Source organism: Epinephelus lanceolatus, chromosome 14, assembly GCF_041903045.1.
Source record: "Epinephelus lanceolatus isolate andai-2023 chromosome 14, ASM4190304v1, whole genome shotgun sequence".
NCBI classification, from domain to species: Eukaryota; Metazoa; Chordata; class Actinopteri; order Perciformes; family Serranidae; genus Epinephelus; species Epinephelus lanceolatus.
In genome coordinates, this window is record NC_135747.1 from 3,485,320 (window position 1) to 3,505,556 (window position 20,237).

A 20,237-nucleotide genomic window follows, 5' to 3' on the forward strand; every position below is an offset into this window, starting at 1 on the left:
AGCCCCGTCCTGCAGCACAACAGGCTCCTTCGGCGGGTGTTTCACTGCCTTCCACTCTCTTTCCGACGTGTCTCTCCTTACCCAGGGGACATACTGGGGGGCCCTCGATTCAGAAATATACTGCCGCATTTTCGCAGCTCGTTCCTCCCTCTCTTGCGACTTATGTGGCGCCCCTTCTCATCCGGCCTCTGCATGCACTATCATGGCTCCTCCACCGCACTCCCGCCCCACCACTCCACGCAATGCCCCGATCTTCGACCGTCTGTCTTCCGCTGCACCCCCCCCTCCTGTCATCCCCAGAGCCAAGGACGCACGTCCCACTGTCAACGTGCCGGTGCCAAAGGGCGTCGACAAGCGAGGACGGCCGATCCTCTATCAGGGCGGCAGGATGGTGTGCAATAATTTCAATCAGTGGGGTTGCAACTCGTCCGGCTGCCGTCTCCTGCACGTCTGCTCCTTCTGCGGGGGCGCTCACGCCAGGACCACCTGCCCCCACAATCCCACCAACACAGCAGCATGACTAGAACGTCACCTCGGCACGCCCATAAAGGTACGTGCACTCGCTGCTGCTCTCAGTGACCACCCTGATAAGCAGTTTGTCGATTTTCTCATCTCTGGCTTCACTCACGGTTTTCACCCCGGCACGGAGGTGCTTCCTGATTCTTCCCACACATGTCACAATCTTCAATCCGCTCTCACGGAGCCCGACACTGTTGACACATTACTGGCAAAAGAAGTCATGGAAGGATTTATGATAGGCCCTTTCGATCATCCTCCTTTCCCCGTATTCCGTATCAGTCCCATCGGTGTCGCCACACGCAAATACTCGGGGAAAAAGAGGCTGATCATTGATCTGTCGTCCCCACACGGCTCCGACATCCCGAGCATCAACAGTCTTATTCCTAGCCCGGATTTCTCCATGCAGTACGCCACCATTGACCACGCCATGGCACTGATTCGTCTGGCGGGACACGGAGCATGGCTGTCTAAGGCTGATATCACTAGCGCATTCAAGGTCTTGCCCATTCACCCCGACTTCTGGTGTTATTTCGGTGTCTGCTGGAAGGGGGCTTACTACTTCTCCGTGCGTCTCACTTTCGGCTGCAAGAGCAGTCCCAAAATCTTTGATTCTCTATCCGAGGCTCTATGCTGGATCCTCTCCAACAATTACAGGCTCCCCTACGTCCTTCATCTCCTTGACGATTTTCTTGTCGTGACTCCCCCGTCCTCACCTCCTCGCCACGGTCTCACTACACTTACGTCTGCATTTTCCGACCTCGGTGTCCCTCTGTCCGAAGAAAAAACTTCAGGACCCGGCACATCCATCGAGTTTCTGGGCATCACTCTGGACTCAATGTCATTCCAGGCTTCACTGCCCTTGGAGAAAGTGCAGCGCATCTCGCTGCTCTTGTCTAATTATCTTCTGACAGACAGGTGCACCAAACGCCAGCTGCTCGCTCTCCTCGGGCACCTCAATTATGCCATCCGCATAATTCCCAGGCATCTTTTCTTTCTCAACTGCTGACCAAAGCTGCATCCATTCCCTCTCTCCACAACCACGTGGTTCTGGACGACACTTGTAAAACAGAAATGCGCATGTGGCAGCAATTTCTGTCATCCTGGAACGGCATCTCATTCTTCTATGACGACTTCATCACCCATCCCGAGGACATTCAACTCTACACAGACGCGGCTCCCTCCGTGGGTTTCGGCGGGTATTACGGGGGGAGGTGGTTTGCTGCCGCTTGGCCCTCCGAGTTCGAGTCCCTCGACACAGAGTCACGCTCTCCCTCGTCTGCTCTGTACGAGCTGTACCCCGTGATCATCGCCACTCTAATCTGGGGGCACGAATGGTCAAAAAAATGCATTAATATTCACTCTGACAACACAGCAGTAGTAGATATAATCAATAAAGGCCGTTCCCGTTCCCCAGCCATCATGCCATTCACCCGCAGACTCACTCTCATCTCCGCTCAGTATCAATTCATCCTCCGCGCATCTCACATTCCCGGTCACCACAATGCCATCGCTGACTCACTCTCCCGCTTCTCTTTCCAGAAATTCAGATGCTTGGCTCCAGACTCGGATGTCCATCCCACACCAATCCCACCGTTTTCAGCAACCATATTCAGCTAAATCCTCATCTGGCAAATCTCACTCACGTCTCCCAAGAAACCATCCTTAACAGTTTAGCACCAAGCACGCTATCTGCCTACCTCACCGGCTGGAATTCTTTCAAGAATTACCACGCCACTTATCATCTACCGTTTCCCTCTCTGGACGCCATGTCCATATGCAACTTCATCTCACACTGTCATACCGTAACAAAGATCCGGGCCTCCAGCATACAAACATATCTAGCTGGTATCAACTTATTTCATAAATTATCCACCGGCCTCCCTTGTCAATCAATCTCGCACGCTCACGTCACCATGCTAATCAAAGGCTTACGAAAGCACGAACCAGCACTGACAGCCAGACGCCTCCCTCTCACCTCCGATCTGCTCAGCCGCTGCATACGCACTCTGCGCTCCGGTTACATCTCTCCCACAGTCGACTTAACACTGGAATCAATGTTTCTACTCGCTTTCTTCGGATTCCTGAGGTGCTCTGAATTCGCTCCAACATCATCTGTCTACGATCCTTCCCGTCATCCCAGTCTATCCGACATCACCACCCACACTTCAGACTCGCTCATATTCACGCTCTGCAGGAGTAAAACTGATCAGTTAGGAGTAACCTTTCCCATCTACATCTTCCGCCTCAGCTCCTTTCTCAGCCCTCACGAGCCACTGACCAGATACATCCACGCCCGGTATTCCGCCCGCGCTTCACCACAAGATCCCCTCTTCATCACTGAAACAAGGAGGATGGCCACCCGTTTCTGGTTCCAGAAACACTTCCATAACATCCTCCGTCTCTCCGGAATTTCATCTGATCATTACTCTTGCCATTCCTTCCGCATCGGCGCCGCCTCCTCAGCCGCCAGATCAGGTATTTCAGACCAAGACATTCAAGTCCTCGGGCGCTGGTCCTCACAAGCATATCAAACCTACATCCACAATAACCTCAATGATCTCCGTCTAGCGCACGACAGACTAAGCCTCACTTAATCAGACTCTTTTGGGGGCTTCCTAAACAGCATGGGCTCATCAGAACTCGAGACGGAACCCCCACACTGAGTCTCTCCACCCACATCTACACCTCACCCAGTCCGACCCTCCGATGACGTCATCTCCATCCCGTTCATTCACCTGCAATCTGCACTCCCCCATTCATCACCACCCCATTCATAACCATTTTCTGACAATCACATCCTTATTAAATCTCTAAACTGCATATCGTTGTGGTGTGGTCCTTGCTAGTGAATTACCATACAATTTCAAAATAGTATTTTCTTGAATCCTCTTTCTGGTGAAAAACATAACCTTTGTTTTCTCAACTGAAAACTTAAAAGCCCATTTATTTCCCCAGTTCTCAACTTGATTTATTCCTTCCTGCATCTTCCTTACAATATGGTTTATATTTCTCCCTCTCTTCCACATAGCCCCATCATCTGCAAATAATGATCTTCCCATATCTACTGTTACATTTTCAAATATGTCATTTATCATAATAGAGAATAATATAGGACTAATCACACTCCCCTGTGGTGTTCCATTTTCTATCTCATACTTATTAGAGATTTCTGACCCTATTTTCACCTGTATGGTTCTCTTATTCAAAAAGTCCATTACCCAATTAAAAACTCTGCTCCCAATTCCCATTTTATGTAACTTTATCAAAAGCCCCTCCTTCCATAACATATCATATGCTTTTTCAACATCAAAGAACACTGCTGCTACTATTTCTTTATTGATTTGTGCTTTCCTTACTTCATCCTCTAAACTCACAATTAGATCCAAAGTACTCCTCCCTTTCCTAAATCCACTTTGACATCCTGCAATTAAACCGTGTTTCTCTAAAAAATACATCAGTCTTTCATTTACCATTCTCTCCATGAGTTTGCAGATATTAGATGTTAATGCTATTGGTCTGTAACTTGTTGGTTTACTAGCATCTTTCCCTGGTTTCCTTATGGGAACAATGACTGCCTCCTTCCAACTCTCTGGTATTTTACCTTCCTCCCACACCTTGTTATACAACAATAACAACTTTTCCAAACATTCTTCACTTAAGTGCTTTATCATCACGTAACATATCTCGTCCTTCCCTGGCGCAGTCATACGAGCTTTATCCAGTGCCCTTTTTAACTCTCCCATATTAAACGGTACACTCTGCTCATCTCTGGTATCATCTATTTCCTTTCTCCTTAAGGCCTCCATGTTTTCAGACTTTGTTTTCTCCCTACCCCTTTTTCCCTCTTTAGACAAATTGCTTGAACTATGTACCTTCACAAACGTGTTGGCCAACATCTCAGCTTTTTCTTTATTCGTTACTGCTATTTCATTGTCCTCTGTTAACACAGGATAACTCCAGTCCCTTCTATCTCCTCTCATCTTTCTTATCATCCCCCACACCTCTCCCACTGGGGTTGTGTTCCCAATGGAGTCACAAAACTTCCTCCAGTACATTCTTTTTGCCTGTCTTATCGTCCTTCTTACTACAGCCTGAGCTTTTTTATATTCTATCATATGTTGAAAGTTATGAGTTCTTTTCAGTATCTTAAATGCCTTGTTTCTATTTTTAACAGCTTCTTTACATTTCTCATCCCACCATGGAACAGCCCTCTTCTTTACTTCACCTTTACTCTTAGGAATAGATCTCATTGCAGCTACTCTAATACCACTAGCTATTTCCTTTTCCAAAGTTTCTATGTTCATATCAGCATTAATCTGGCTCAGATACTGATCACTTACTTCTTTAAACTTCTCCCACTCAGCTTTCCCAAACACCCATTTTCCACCCCTGGCCCCTTCATTCATTTCTGCATTAATGTTTACCTTACATAAAACCGGATAATGATCACTACCAATGGTTCCCTCATTATACACTTTCCAATCACATCTGGGAGCAATATTATTCGATACCATTGTAAGGTCCAGACTCGATTCCTTTCCTGTGTTTACATCTATTCTTGTTTTGCTACCATCATTTAAGCAGATTAGACTCCTCTCATCTAACATTTCCTCCATCACCTGGCCATTAACATCAGTTTTTTCACTCCCCCATAATGTGTTATGTGCATTGAAGTCCCCACACCACACAATGCTTGCTCTATTTTGCCCTTCTATTTCTTATAGCTTATTTAGTTCTAGTTTCTTACATGGATTATAATAATTTACCACCACTATTTCCTTTCTTCCCGCCCATACTTCCACTACTATATACTCCAGTTCTTTCCCAATACCCAACACTCTATAAGGAATACTTTGTTTTATAAATGTTACACAGCCTCCTCCTACCCCATCTTTCCTATCCCTCCTAACTGCCACATATCCATGCATGACGAAATCTAAATTGGGTTTCAGCCATGACTCCTGAACACATAATACATCTGGTTTCTCCCTCCTACTGCCTATAAATTGCTTAAAGTCCTGTCCATTAGCTATCAGACTCCTTGCGTTCCACTGTAGTATTAAAATGATGATTAGTATTAACCCACACATGATGCCTCACTACTTGCTTTTTCACTGAGACTGTCTCTCACTTCCTCCCATTTCAAACCCTTCATTTCAAGATGATGCACAGCTGCTTTCACAATTATTTGAATCCTGTCAGTTTTGGATTTGATCTCCGCTGTGGCATTTATCACTCCTGCTATAAATGTCACCATTCTCTTCTTTTCTTCCCACTTCTTCCTTCTATCCTCCTGCTCTGTATTCACTGTAATTTTCCCTTCATTTTGCCCATATGCTCTGCTCTGTTTTCCTGGTCCAGCCCTCTTAACTGCCTCTGCATAAGAGACTTTTTCCTTCACTCTTATCTGTTGCACTTCCACCTCTCTTCTCAACACTTCACATCCCCAATAGGCCACACTGTGATTTCCTCCACAGTTACAGCACTTGGGTTTCATTCCTTCTTCACACTTCCCATACTCATGTTCCCCTCCACATCTAGCACATCTTTTCTTACCTTTACACACCATAGCCACATGCCCAAATTCCTGGCAATTAAAACATCTCATTGGCTTTGGAATAAACTCCCTAACTCTGTATTTCATGAATCCACAATGTAGCTCACTTGGAATAACCTTTGTTTTAAATTCTATCAAGATGGTCTCAGTCTCTTTCTTCTCTGCTCCCCTAGTCATTCTTTTAGCACTTTTGATTAGACTATTATGCTCCCCCAAGTTCTCCACCAAATCCTTCATGCTGACTGAAAGAGGTATTCCAGAAATCACCCCCTTACATCCACCCTCAGCCCTCTTCTCTCCCACTCTTATTACTCTGGATACTTTAACTTTTCCAACATTATTCATTTTCTTTGCCTTTTCCATCTGCACTTGATTACTGCATCGTATCAGCAAGTTTCCATCACTCAAAACTCTCGCATACTTCACGTCTCCGACTTGTCCTTTGATGATTTTTGTTAGTTTCAATGGATCAATTTTCTTTACTCCTCCCTCTCCCTCAAATCTCACTACTACGAATAGTCCTACTCCTGCTTTCGATCCCTCCTCCTCACTCTCACTCCTCTCACTCTGTTCCACTTGAGCTTTGATTTTCTTTCCTTCTCTTATGGCGACTCTTCCTTTTTCCCCTCTCTCTTTTGCAAACTCCCAACCCTCCCAACCCTCCTCTGCCCATTCCTCTCCCTCATTGATTTCCATGTTGTCCCTCTCTGTCTCCCTGTCTGACATCCTGTCAGATTTTGCAAAGAGGAACAGTGCAAGAATACCGTTCCGGACCTATACAGGCCGTTGGTCGATATTCCTACAAAATCCCCCCCACAACTAATTCTGTTTCTACCAAGTCCCAATGTCCGCAAATCCGAAGTCAAAAGTCGTTATTCAGTCATACATATATTCAAAAAAAAAACCAGTCCGCAAATTCACCGTAACAAAATTCAAACCTCCCGCAACTCTCTCCAACGTCGCCAACCACTCCAGCCCATCTCCGCGTCCAATGTGTGGTTGCTCTCTCTCATCCGGCAGCTTCAGAGGAAGTGAACCTGTGCCGATCGGATCAATGGGCGGGGCTTGCTTTCCGGTTGCTGACAAACCGCATAGATATATATACATAGATGCCGCACCCTGGCTTGTGGGATGCGTCAATACCGCCGCCATCTTGCCTAGGTGCTCTGACCGGTTCAGACCCATGTCAGACTCAGCAAAAATGCCACATTTTTGCTCTGCATTTGGGTGTACGAACGAAAAAAATGTTAAAACCAAGCAGAAGGGAATAACATTCCACAGGTAAGAAGTTGTTTTACAATATTTTACTGTTACGAACATGTTTAATGAGATATATATCTCAAGATGTGATCCTTCTTTTAAGCTAATCAAGTAAAGTAACTGTCCTGATCTGGTCCTAATGCCAAATTAAGCTAATGCTATGTCACACAACTTAAAGAAAAAAGGTTAACCTTTATATAATAACGTTACTTATAAAATTATGATGCTTTGTCAAACAGCTGTGTCAGTATATGTGTTATTCAAAATTGTCAACTATCTGTTTCATGGCACCAACGTGACATAACGCAGCATAACGTTAGTAGTTACCTTGTGGCCTGAATTGTAACTACAAATTATGTGGAACTGCGTTTTTCTGACACACTTATTTTGTGTGTCGTTTCCCAAAAAACACAGAAGACGGTGTTGGGAATAGAATGATTTTATGTGTTTTACTATAAGTTGTGTTTCACTATATAAGTTTTAGATGTGTGAACAATGAGAATACTGAGATGATTTCAGCTGATCTGAATGTGTTTGCTTTGCAGAAGAGGAGAAGTACAGGAGAGGAAGAGACATGAAGTCTGAGGAGCACATACCGCAATGCTTAGATAATTAGTTTCATATATGGTAAAAAGAATAGAAAGTGATGAACAGATAGTAAGGTACAGCACGTGTAGGGAGTTGTGTTGTTCTCTTGTCTTTCAAAACAGGAACCACGCCCCCACCGCCAGCAGGAAGGAGTCAGATTAACAGGAGGCAGGGGCTTGGTGTGGTGAAGGAGGAAGTGGAACTGCCAATGAGAAGAGGACAACGCCTTGCGTGCACAATGAGACTCTGTTACGCTCAAATATACTGGGTCAGGGGAAGGACAGGAGGTCAGACTTCGTGAACTGACACACCTTTGTTGTTCGTCAGGAACGTGAAGTTGAGACCCAGAGCTCTGTAATTTTATTCCTTTACTGCTTAATAAACTACATTAACTGAGACCGAATATCTTCTCCTATTGCTTCATTAAAGAACACGCAGGACTGAGCTCACACATAGCACATTAGAGAGTAGGATGAGACTCTTAGTCCAACAATTTGGTGACCCCGATGTGATGAAGATGGAGAAGTGACGGAATAAAGACAACTATTCAGCGGAGGACGACAGTATCGTGACAACACTTGGCCGGCCTGAGAAAAAGGTAAGCAGATGCCTGTTTTATCGAAGTTCTGCAATTGGAAATGCTAAAAGATTGTGTTGTCATTTTACTACAGTTTCCTAGTCTAAAATGTAAAGGAATAAAATTAAAACAAAACACAAAAGTGAAATGCCCCGGGGCAGGGTGAAAGGCCCTGGAGCAAATCATAAATTTGACTCCTAAATACGAAACATAGTCAACACCTCGACAGGACAGGGTGAAAGGCCCTGGAGCAAATCATAAATTTGACTCCTAAATATGAAACATAGTCGGGTGTAAGGCCCTGGAGCAAATCATAAATTTGACTCCTAAATATGAAACATAGTCGGGTGAAAAGCCCTTAGACTAGGTTTTCCATCTAGTCTCTAAAAAAGAAAAAGACGAGTGTCCTGAGGTTGATAAGCTCGGGGGGGAACCCATAAGGTTGCTCCTTGGACAGCTGAGAATATAGTCTGAAGACACGGGTTGTCTGAGGTTGAAAGTCCTTTGTGTAGATTGTTACAACACAAAAAAAGAGGTTACAGAGTTCTGCGGGCAGGGGAGCGTTTTCCATGTGATCCCTAACACTGAATACTATCGCTCATGTTGAGACATCTATTCAGTGGTCCGCAGAACCACCCTGATATTGGGAGTGTAAATAAATAAGTCTTTTAAGGGGTTATTGTTTTGTGGGTGGCTTACCGACAACCAGCTATTTTTACGGGGCGGAAGAGTTGTGCAGAGTCTATTAGAGGTGACTCGAATTCCAACTCTTTTCATACCTGTGCGGTGGTCGCGTTCTGTGGGGAAGAAAAAGAGGAAGTTGTGTAATTTCTCCTTAGGATAGAAGCCATTTGCCGCCGAGCCATAGGCACCCCACACCCTCCCAGGAGAGCGGTGTAGAAGCTTGGGTGTGTCGGCCTGCATTTGGTGGAACTTAAGCAGTGAAATCACAACGGTAGAAAGGGGAAAATAAGTCCGCGCGGACTGCGCTGCAGAGCGGTCACGTGGTGCTGAGTATTGTGTGTATTGTTGTAATTGTGTGAAGCTTTGTAACATCGTGACGAGTAGTACCCTCTGAGTAAAATAAGTAAGGACAGAGGAGGGACAGAGAGACATCATGGACGGTGAATTTGACAGGGACTATCGTAAGCAGGGTGGGTGTCCTCCCATCCTAGTAAAAACACAGTGCGGGGAGATTAGGAAACAGTTATTGTCAAGAGTAATAGATAAGCAGAGACAGGCTGTAGGAAAGGAGTTTGATGATTTATGGAAGGCATTACAGGCCCAAAATGAGCTTCCTGGTGATGAGCAGGCAGTAAATGTTACAAAGAAATTGCTGGCTGCAGAGGTAAAGGCGAGAGATGATTTGGAAGAACATACAAAAAAGGAGAATAAACCAAAACTCATAAAAAGACAATGGAAAAAACCAGGAGGAGAAGGAACGTAAACGCGCCTTGCTCCATCAGATGGCAGTTACTGCCATGGCTTATTGGAAACACACTGATAAGACTCACAAAAAAACAAAACAGAGACAAATAAACTCCGCCAACTCCTGCGCCAGTTCCTGCACCGACACCACCAGAGCCCACCCATAATAGATTGTATCCCGAGCTACCTCAGACACCCCCAGTCCCATCTCCACCACCATACTTGGGAAGCAACAGGCAAATGCCTTTGCTGGTGATTAAGGAGGGAGTGATCAATGCAGATGTGGTGGATGAGGAGGAGTATGAGAAAGCTAAACAGGAAGTAACTAGGGAAATAAGACAGGGGTTAGCACATGTAGAGAGACTGACACAGGAAGTAGCAAACGTTTTGTCTAATGCACAGAGTGTGCATCAGGACCCCCTGAGGTCTTTCAATGGGGGCTGTAGTGTAATGTACTGATTTACTGAAGACATATACTGTACCTTTTAGCTGACCTTTAAAGATATGTGTTGAAGCAATATAATCTGTGCAACTGACAAATTACACACTGGTTTAATATTTCATGTATTCTTATGACACACACACACACTCATTGAGCACTTAAGCATTGTGGTGGAGAAGTACCTAGGACTCACTGTGAATCATTTCTAAAAATAGCATGAGGATGGGTTCAGAAACCACTAGTGGAAAATTAGGGGAATTACAGCTTGTCCTGAGAATGACCCTAGTAAGAGGAGGCGGTCTTAGATCTAGGAAAAACATTACTCAGCAGAAATATGACACCATTATGGTGGAGAAAAAGTGACTCAGCAGAGGTGGGATATCGTTATGATCAGAGCCAAGTGGGAAGGATTAAGAAAGAGATGACTCAGCAGAAAATCTTTACGATAAAAACAAGTGCGCAAACAAAGAAATTTCAGCCTTGCTCCGGAGCTTGGCTCATTTGGGTTGTGATGTGTTTGTTGCCTGCGAGCACATTAAACTCAGTTGCATCTGATTCTACGTGTCTCCAGTGATTTTTTTTTTGACCTCTGAGTATTTGAGTTTTTGATATCTAATGGAAGATAAAGAAAGTCCGTTTGAGAGGAGAAGAGCGAGGTCGCGAGCTAACTGGCCCGGCTCGGGACCTTGACTTTTTTGATTCTACATTATTTGGCGAGTCAGCGTAGGAGGACGAGGAGGTTGGATCCTGAGATCGGGGGGCGCTTGGCTGCACATCAGACGTACAGGTGGCCACCAGATAAGGTAAGCAGAGCCTTTTTTCTGCCTAAACCGGGTGCGTCTGAGGTGCAGTTGGGAGCCGCCAAGGTCGGAGGTATTTGACAAATTCCTCTCCTAAAGAACCTAAAATGTGATGTAAAAATAACTAACTAATAACACAACATTGGAACATAGCTGATATATTGCTGGAGACAACTGAATCTAGTGCAACACAGTGTGTGTGTGTGTAAGTTAGAGAGATAAACATGGAGAGTGAATGTGGGAGGGAGTGAGTGAGTGTGTGTATGTGTGTGTGGAATGTGGGGAGTGAGCTAGAGTAACCAAGCAGGCAAAAGAAAGAGTGAATGTGTGTGTGCTGAATGTACGGTAACAAATGTAGTGAGGAAGGTAGTAAGAGTAAAGTATTTAAAGTATTAAGAGTATTTAAAGTATTTAAAGAGACAAAAGTGCACAATAAGAGAAGAAAAGAGTCAGAGATACTCAAAAGCATATCCGTGGTTACCGCTATTGACTTGACAAACGCATCCTTTAAATCTGTGAAGGCAGGGGCGTTGAGCCAACCAATAGGCTGCTCGGGCGGAATGCAAAAATAAGAGAGTCAGAGGTACTCAAAAGCGAATCCGTGGATACCGCTAGCGACTTGCCACGCACACCTTTAAGCCTGTAGGGGCAGGTGTGTGTGAGTCAACCGTTGGGACAGCTTAGACGGAGAGCTTAGGGAATAGAGATTAAGAAAAGGCCTAAAGTAAAAAGCTTCTGTGGATACCGCCGTTTTGAGGAAAGTGACCTCCCAGCCAAGAAGGAGGGGAAGTCACCGTAGACAGAACGGGACTGAACGGGCAGAACGCTTAAAATGTTGCAACCAAAGAGATAAAGGAAAAGTAAAAAAGACAAAAAACAAGTCAAAACAGTTAACAGATCGATCAAAAGTGTAAAATTGTAAAAACCTAACTGTAAGCTATAAAGTTGCTGTACATACATTGTAGTATATTTAGAAGTAAGTTGTAGTAAACACAGTATAATCTATTTAGAGTAATGCACGAAGCGTTGTATAAAGTGTTGTAAATACAGTAAAGTGTTAAATAAAATGTAACTGTAAAAAGACTGACAAATCATTGGGAGACTGACTAAACAGAGAGCACAAAAGGAGGGGGTGAGGCATGCAGCCAGCACAGAGTGAGGAACACAGCCAATAGAAGTGGGCTTATACAAAAAACAAAGCTTTGTTAAAATTTGATAGTTTGGTTCTGACCTCTATTGGGTTAAAGGTCATTACAAAGAAAAAAAGACATTTTGGGGCCTGAATGTTTTATCATAATCTGGTATCTGTGTGTTTGTTTTATGTGATTTGTTTCAAAGTTTTGTTACATGAGGTAGTTATTAACAGTGTCTCAGTGAAACAAAACCAGACAAGGGTAACCTAACGGTGTCAACAAATTGGGGACTGGAAACCTAACGGTGCCAACAAAAAGTCCACGTTTCACTGATTGAACCAGTTGCTCGGGTGAACGCCATACAAACTGGTTGGCTGTTAAGGGGAGAATAAAAAAGAAATATCTGTTATTTTAATTTAATTTTATAGATAAATAAAATAAGTGATAAGTATAGTCTCATAAATGAATAGAATAAGCAATAAAATTATAAATAAATTATAAATGATAAGTAGGTTTAGTTTATATGTATAGTTTTATAATAAATACAATAAGTAATAAAATAAAGAAAAAAGAAGTTGAGATCAAGCTGTTAAGAGTTGGATGGAAGAGGGTGACAGCAGTAGTAATGAAATTTGGGCTGAAGAATATTGCATGACTGATGGTTCAGTGGACACTAGAGGCATAAAAAACACATTTTGGGTTGGAAAGAAGCTACATAGACAGCGAAGGGGGTGAGCAGATAGAGAGAATCAAACTAAGCTGTTAAATAAATCAAGTACACAGGCTCGCTGCTGCAACATTGTGAGATCACATTAGGCTGTCTGATAAGGCCTTGCTGCTGCAACATTGGGAGATCAAATTAGGCTGACTTCACTGGTACAACATTGTGGACCAGAGGTAACACAAATAGGGAGAGTAATAAGGCAAACACATACATTTCACCAGTGACAGGTTAAGAGGTGAGGTTATACATAACTCACAGAACACCTGAAATAGATGGAAGAGGGAAATGAAGGGAGAGTGAGAATAAGACGCAAGAACCAGGTCAGTATGATGCAGAAGAGGAAGCAGACGACGAGGGAGATCAGATATGGTCAGACACAGACTCAGGGGAAGAATATGAGGAGAGAGCAGTGAAGCTTACAGGATTAATGAAGTCATATACAATTCCATCAGAAAAAGGCAGAGAAGGACAGTACAGAGTCAGCACGGGTTCAGCTGTTAAAACTCCAATTGGAAGATGCACGACGTAAAACCAACGATGCAAAAAAAAAAAAAAAAAAAAAAAAGCAGAGAAAAAATCAACCAATCAGATGGTTCGGCAGCTTCCACCCTTCCCCATACACACTCCAGATCTATTTCCGACCCCAGAGTGGGTTGATCCTCGCCCTCCCCATTGGAGTGGCTCGAGAAGAGGTACAGGAGGATTCAGAGGCAGGGGTGGGGGTCGTGGCGACCCAAGAGGGGGTCAGGGCGGTAGAGGGTGTTTTATTTGTGGAGCCACCTTGAATCTCCCTGTGTCTAAACACCAAATATCATCCTCAGCAGTTGAACTAACTGGGTTCTCGGGACAACCACAAAATCTGCCGCTCACCAAACCACTCACTACCACCATACTCCAGGCTGAACAGACATTTTCACGCAGATATGTTTCTTCTTTGTCATGCCCTGTGAATCTATTGGGGAGAGATGTGCTGCTGAAGTGTGGAGCTTCCATACCCTGCACCCAGATGGGCTGATAGTGACCTTCCCAAATGGCTACACTGTGAACTGCTCGTTAACAACTGTGCATTCCTCCTCGCAAATGTTGTTATCAGCGGATACCTCCCCCATGGCTGAAGGACATTGAGCTGATATCTACTGGGGCCTTCTCGAGCCAGAAACCATGGAGACGCCTGGCATTGGCACTCTCTATCAGTCTTGGCGTCCCTGGGTTCAGTCATTAAATCCCTACATGCCTCCTCTCGATCCCCTCCATGTAACTCTTTATTATGACAGGAATGGCGACGAGCTGTATCAACAGGCATTTTATAATGAGATAGAAGGGAAAATGTAGGAGATAACATCCACCTGCATACTGGTGGGAAATGAGGGAGTGGCTGCAGCTGTTGAACTGACCTCAGAGCAATTGCAGTGGTATGAGGCGGCGGAGGAAGCCTCCCCTCACATATCCTTGGCAGTACATGCAAAACATCAAGCCAAAGACTTAGGCCCTATGTGTAAAAAACACTGTTCACAGATGGATGTTGTTTTAGACATCCAACGGAGGGACTCAAAGCAGCATATGCAGTGGTAAGACAGACAGAGACAAGCAATGATTGCAGCATTAGAATGGTCAGAAGGGAAAAGAGTGAACATCTACACAGACTATGTGTAGACTATGTATGTGTACCTATGTCGTAGGAGCGATCCATGTGGAAATGACACAGTGGATCAGATCTGGCTTTTTAACAGCAGCAAAGACCCCCATTAAGCATGAGAAGGACATGAGGAGACTACGGGAGGCTCTGATGAAGCTGGCACAGGTAGCAGTGATTAAGTGCAAGGGTCATGACAAAACAGGTACAGTTGTCTCCAGAGGGAATGACGCAGCAGATGTGGCAGCCAAAAGAAAGGCAGGATACAGTCAGCAGTATGTAATGCTACAAACAGAGAGAACAGTGAATGACCTACTGCTGCCCTGTGATGTAAATATGTTAATAGCAGAACAGCAGAAAGCCTCTCCAGAGGAGCTTACAGTCTGGAGAGAAAGAGGAGCAGTAAAGACAGAGGGTATGTGGGGGTCTCCAGATGGGAGACCTGCACTGCCCCCAGGGCTGAGGAGATCAGTCCTTCAAGAAGCTCATGGTGTGACTCACTGTGGGAAAACGCAAATGGCGCGATATCTCACTCATTTGTGGCACCCGTTTTTGCCAGCAATGATTGAGAATCACGTCCAAGAATGTAAGATATGTACAGAATACAATGTTAGACCCACGGTGAAACCACATCAGGGGGAGATTTCCCCTCCCTAAACTCCCAGGTCAAGAGGTCATTATTGACTATACAGACATGCTAGAGAGAGTGGGAGGATACAGGTGTCTTCTGGTGGCAGTGGATGCATACACTGGTTGGCCAGAAGCCATACCTGCCAAATCAGAGGATGCAAAGACAGTAATCAAATTTCTGATAAATCAATATATCCCCAGGCACGGGTTCCCCAAACGAATCAGATCTGATAACGGGACTCACTTTAAAAACAAAGACCTACAGCAGGTAGAGAAGGCATTGCGGCCAAAACATACATTTGGCACAGTCCATCATCCTCAGTCACAGGGCAGAGTGGAAAGAATGAATCAGTCTATTAAGGGAAAAATAGGCAAGATTTGTGCCCAGACTAAAATGACTTGGGTGGATGCGCTACCCCTAGCTCTATTATCCATCAGGAGCTCTGTTAACTCACTGACAGGTTTTACTCCATATGAGCTGAAAACAGGGCAACAGTTCCCGGGACCGGGAGCTGGGATTCAAACTACAGAAGAGGAAGAAAGTCCTCTAAAATATAAACCGTATTATGACCAACTAACAGCATTGGTGTCAGCTTTCTCCAAACAGGTGACAGCAGCTCGGGAGGGAGCAGAAGGAAAGGGGCACCCAACATCAGAGTGGGTCCTGCTCAAGGTGATTAAAAGAAAGTGGTCGGAGCATAGGTGGACTGGCCCCTACAAAGTCGTGGAACGGACGTCCCACGCCGTCAAACTCTAGGGAAAAGGTGACACATGGTATCACTGGAGTCAGTGTGCAGTGGCAGAGACACCTGCCCGAACACTGGAAGACATAAGAGACAATAAAAAAAAAAAAAAACTCACTCACACCTACATTTACTCTTAGTTCAGCATAAGTGTGGTAAAGATATCCTGTGATCAATGTGAAGGTTAGAAGCTCCTCTGAAGCAACACTTTGCCCAGAGTACGATTGAATATAGCAGGCCAGGATATACTGAAAGTTTGCTTGCCCCATTTTTATATTTACACTCCATATTTACCTTTACTTTTTACATTTACATTCATTTATGCATTATAGAGGAAATGATGAGATTGTTGGGAGTAGAGCAACGCCACCATAAGTGGTGTTGGCTGGGAGGCTTTGTATTGACCTGTGTTATTGTTTTACCTTTTTTTATATTTTGAGTCTTCCCCCAGAGACAAAGCCACAGAGCAACCACGAAACCGAACCAAAAGAAGCGCGGGAACAGGCAGACCTTCTGACAGCTGCATAGATAAGTATGGTGGCATCACATTGAACTATACGAGGGGAACAGCCATGGGATTTAAATTTGACCTGTGTTCTGTGATAAACTGTGGAGATAAAACCCTCCATTTATCCCTGCCATCTACCTGGACCGGCACGTGCGCACTGGTCCTACTGGCAGTGCCTCTGGTCCTCTTAGGGCTGAGGGACTCCCAGACCAGTTCTAGCAGAAAGAAAAGAGACACGTTTGACATTGGCTTTGACTCCACCACGTATATAGACGCCATAGGCGTTCCTCGTGGGGTTCCAGATCAATATAAACTGCGGGTTTTGAAAACATACCCATACTAGCTGCACTGTTTCCCATCACCCCTAACAAGAATGTTGACAGAATTAATTATGTTCATTACAATGTTCTCAGATTGGCTAACAGCACCAGAGATGCAGTTGGGGGACTCTCGGAGCAGTTGGCGGCCACCTCCCTAATGACAATCCAGAACCGAATTGCCTTAGATATGCTTTTGGCGAAGAAAGGGGGTGTCTGCTCTATGTTCCAGGGTCAACACAGCTCCAGATGGGTCAGTCACTAAAGCACTGGAAGGGATACGTACACTGTCCGAAGAGATGCATGAGCATTCAGGTATTGATAACCCCATAGGTGGAGTGTTTAAACAATGGTTTGGTAAGTGGAAGAATCTAGTGGTATCGGTATTTTTGTCTCTGGTGGGAATGCTCGGGGTGTTAGTATTGTGTGGCTGTTGTTGCATCCCATGCATCAGGTCTCTCTGTGAAAGGATCATAGTGTCAGCAGTGGAGAGAAAACATCCACAACCCCCACCGTATCAGATGACTCAAATGGAGACGGCCACCCTATTGGGGGAACCGCCGACAGATTCAGATTCAGACTCAGAAGAAGACAAAGTATGAGTGGTCTCATGTGTATGAGACCAAAAGGGGGAGTTATAACTTTTTGTTTCAAAAGAAACAACTTTTTGTTTCAAAAGAAACAAAAAGTGCAGTAATCATAAGACCTAAAAAGGAGGACCTGGATACATTGGGACTGAAAAAAAAGTGGCCTCAGTCCTATGAGGCCAAAAGGGGGACTGTTGGGAATAGAATGATTTTATGTGTTTTACTATAAGTTGTGTTTCACTATATAAGTTTTAGATGTGTGAACAATGAGAATACTGAGATGATTTCAGCTGATCTGAATGTGTTTGCTTTGCAGAAGTGGAGAAGTACAGGAGAGGAAGAGACATGAAGTCTGAGGAGCACATACCGCAATGCTTAGATAATTAGTTTCATATATGGTAAAAAGAATAGAAAGTGATGAACAGATAGTAAGGTACAGCACGTGTAGGGAGTTGTGTTGCTCTCTTGTCTTTCAAAACAGGAACCACGCCCCCACCGCCAGCAGAAGGAGTCAGATTAACAGGAGGCAGGGGCGTGGTGTGGTGAAGGAGGAAGTGGAACTGCCAATGAGAAGAGGACAATGCCTTGCGTGCACAATGAGACTCTGTTACGCTCAAATATACTGGGTCAGGGGAAGGACAGGAGGTCAGACTTCGTGAACTGACACACCTTTGTTGTTCGTCAGGGACGTGAAGTTGAGACCCAGAGCTCTGTAATTTTATTCCTTTACTGCTTAATAAACTACATTAACTGAGACCGAATATCTTCTCCTATTGCTTCATTAAAGAACACGCAGGACTGAGCTCACACATAGCACATTAGAGAGTAGGATGAGACTCTTAGTCCAACAACGGGCATGGGTAGCAGCAGTGAGGAGAAAGGACTTTGTCCCGAGTGACTCCTCAGTCATCTGCAGCTGTCACTTCAGATCTGAGGACTTCGACAGGACTGGGCAGACTCCTAAAAATAATACTAGCTACTGTACACTGTATTTTTTGTAAATATGACCTAATAATGTAAACAGTTCTGTGTCCAGGCTCCCATGAGCACTGTGGTGTTATACATATGAGATTAAAGCAAAATTTTGTGTAAACATGCAGCTCTAAGTCATTTATTTTCACTTGTACAAAACCAACATTTGTTAATCAGAATCTACACTGCAGCTCGGCACAACCCTGCTGATACACTATTTTTTGCACATTGTGTGAAATGTGAATAAACATTTGTAGTCAAAATTAATAATTAAATGACATCATGGTGGGCATTGTACATCTAGTAAGAAAAAAGAATATTTATTACATGGGTAAAGTTTAGTTTAAATGTGTTGTAGAACTATTACTGTTACTTTATCTACATAAGATCAAATATTTTGGTATGAAAAGCTGCATTTTTTATTTAACCAAGTATCCTGTATCATAACTACATGTCTGACAATTGTAACAAACCAAACCGCATGAAAATCGGTTGAGAATTCAGCGAGTAATGATGATTTTAATCATAAATAATCTCCTGCCTCAATAGACATACATGCACTAGGCAGCGCGGCTCCACCTGGGCAAGATGGCGGCCGCGTTGACGTATCGCTTCAATGAGGAGAACCGTTGAATGCAGCATCTACGTACACTGCCTGGCCAAAAAAAAAGTCACCACCAGAAAAAAAGGTCATACACAGATCTTGCATTGATGATGGTAGAGTCTGACCGCTGCGCAAAGCCTTCTCCAGCACATCCCAAAGATTCTCAATGGGGTTAAGGTCTGGACTCTGTGGTGGCCAATCCATGTGTGAAAATGATGTCTCATGCTCCCTGAACCAGTCTTTCACAATTTGAGCCCGATAAATCCTGGCATTGTCATCTTGGAATATGCCCGTGCCATCAGGGAAGAAAAAATCCATTGATGGAATAACCTGGTCATTCAGTATATTCAGGTAGTCAGCTGACCTCATCCTTTGAGCACATACTGTTGCTGAACCTAGACCTGACCAACTGCAGCAACCCCAGATCATAACACTGCCCCCACAGGCTTGTACAGTAGGCACTAGGCATGATGGGTGCATCACTTCATCTGCCTCTCTTCTTACCCTGATGCGCCCATCACTCTGGAACAGGGTAAATCTGGACTCATCAGACCACATGACCTTCTTCCATTGCTCCAGAGTCCAATCTTTATGCTCCCTAGCAAATTGAAGCCTTTTTTTCCGGTTAGCCTCACTGATCAGTGGTTTTCTTAAGGCTACACAGCTGTTCAGTCCCAATCCCTTGAGTTCCCTTCGCATTGTGTGTGTGGAAATGCTCTTACTTTCACTATTAAACATAGCCCTGAGTTCTACTGTTGTTTTTCTTCGATTTGATCTCACCAAACGTTTAAGTGATCGCCGATCACGATCATTGAGGATTTTTTTCCGGCCACATTTCTTCCTTGAAGACGATGGGTCCCCACTATCCTTCCAGTTTTTAATAATGCGTTGGACAGTTCTTAACCCAATTTTAGTAGTTTCTGCAATCTCCTTAGATGTTTTCTCTGCTTGATGCATGCCAATGATTTGACCCTTCTCAAACAGACTAACATCTTTTCCACGACCACGGGATGTGTCTTTCGACATGGTTGTTTAGGAAATGAGAAGCAACTCATTGCACCAGTTGGGGTTAAATAACTTGTTGCCAGCTGAAAGATAATCGCCCATGCAGTAATTATCCAATAGGAGGCTCGTACCTATTTGCTTAGTTAAATCCAGGTGGTGACTTTTTTTTTTGGCCAGGCAGTGTATATATATCTATGGACAAACTGGGAC

The 20,237-nt window shown here is 44.3% G+C and overlaps 2 long non-coding RNA genes and 1 pseudogene across 2 annotated transcripts; 2 read left to right on the top strand and 1 right to left on the bottom strand.

The window, feature by feature from the left end:
• Window positions 1-216: 216 nt before the first annotated feature.
• Window positions 217-2,701, top strand: LOC144466749 (uncharacterized; annotated as a pseudogene).
• A 4,796-nt stretch (window positions 2,702-7,497) lies between these two features.
• LOC144466848 (uncharacterized) lies at window positions 7,498-18,539 on the top strand. The gene is made up of 2 exons (XR_013493254.1): window positions 7,498-8,522; window positions 15,885-18,539. It is a non-coding gene; the product is annotated as an uncharacterized LOC144466848 (long non-coding RNA).
• On the bottom strand, window positions 12,380-13,982 carry LOC144466849 (uncharacterized). Its single transcript, XR_013493255.1, has 2 exons — window positions 12,603-13,982; window positions 12,380-12,570 (listed from the first exon to the last, which is right to left on the bottom strand). It is a non-coding gene; the product is annotated as an uncharacterized LOC144466849 (long non-coding RNA).
• Window positions 18,540-20,237: the final 1,698 nt, after the last annotated feature.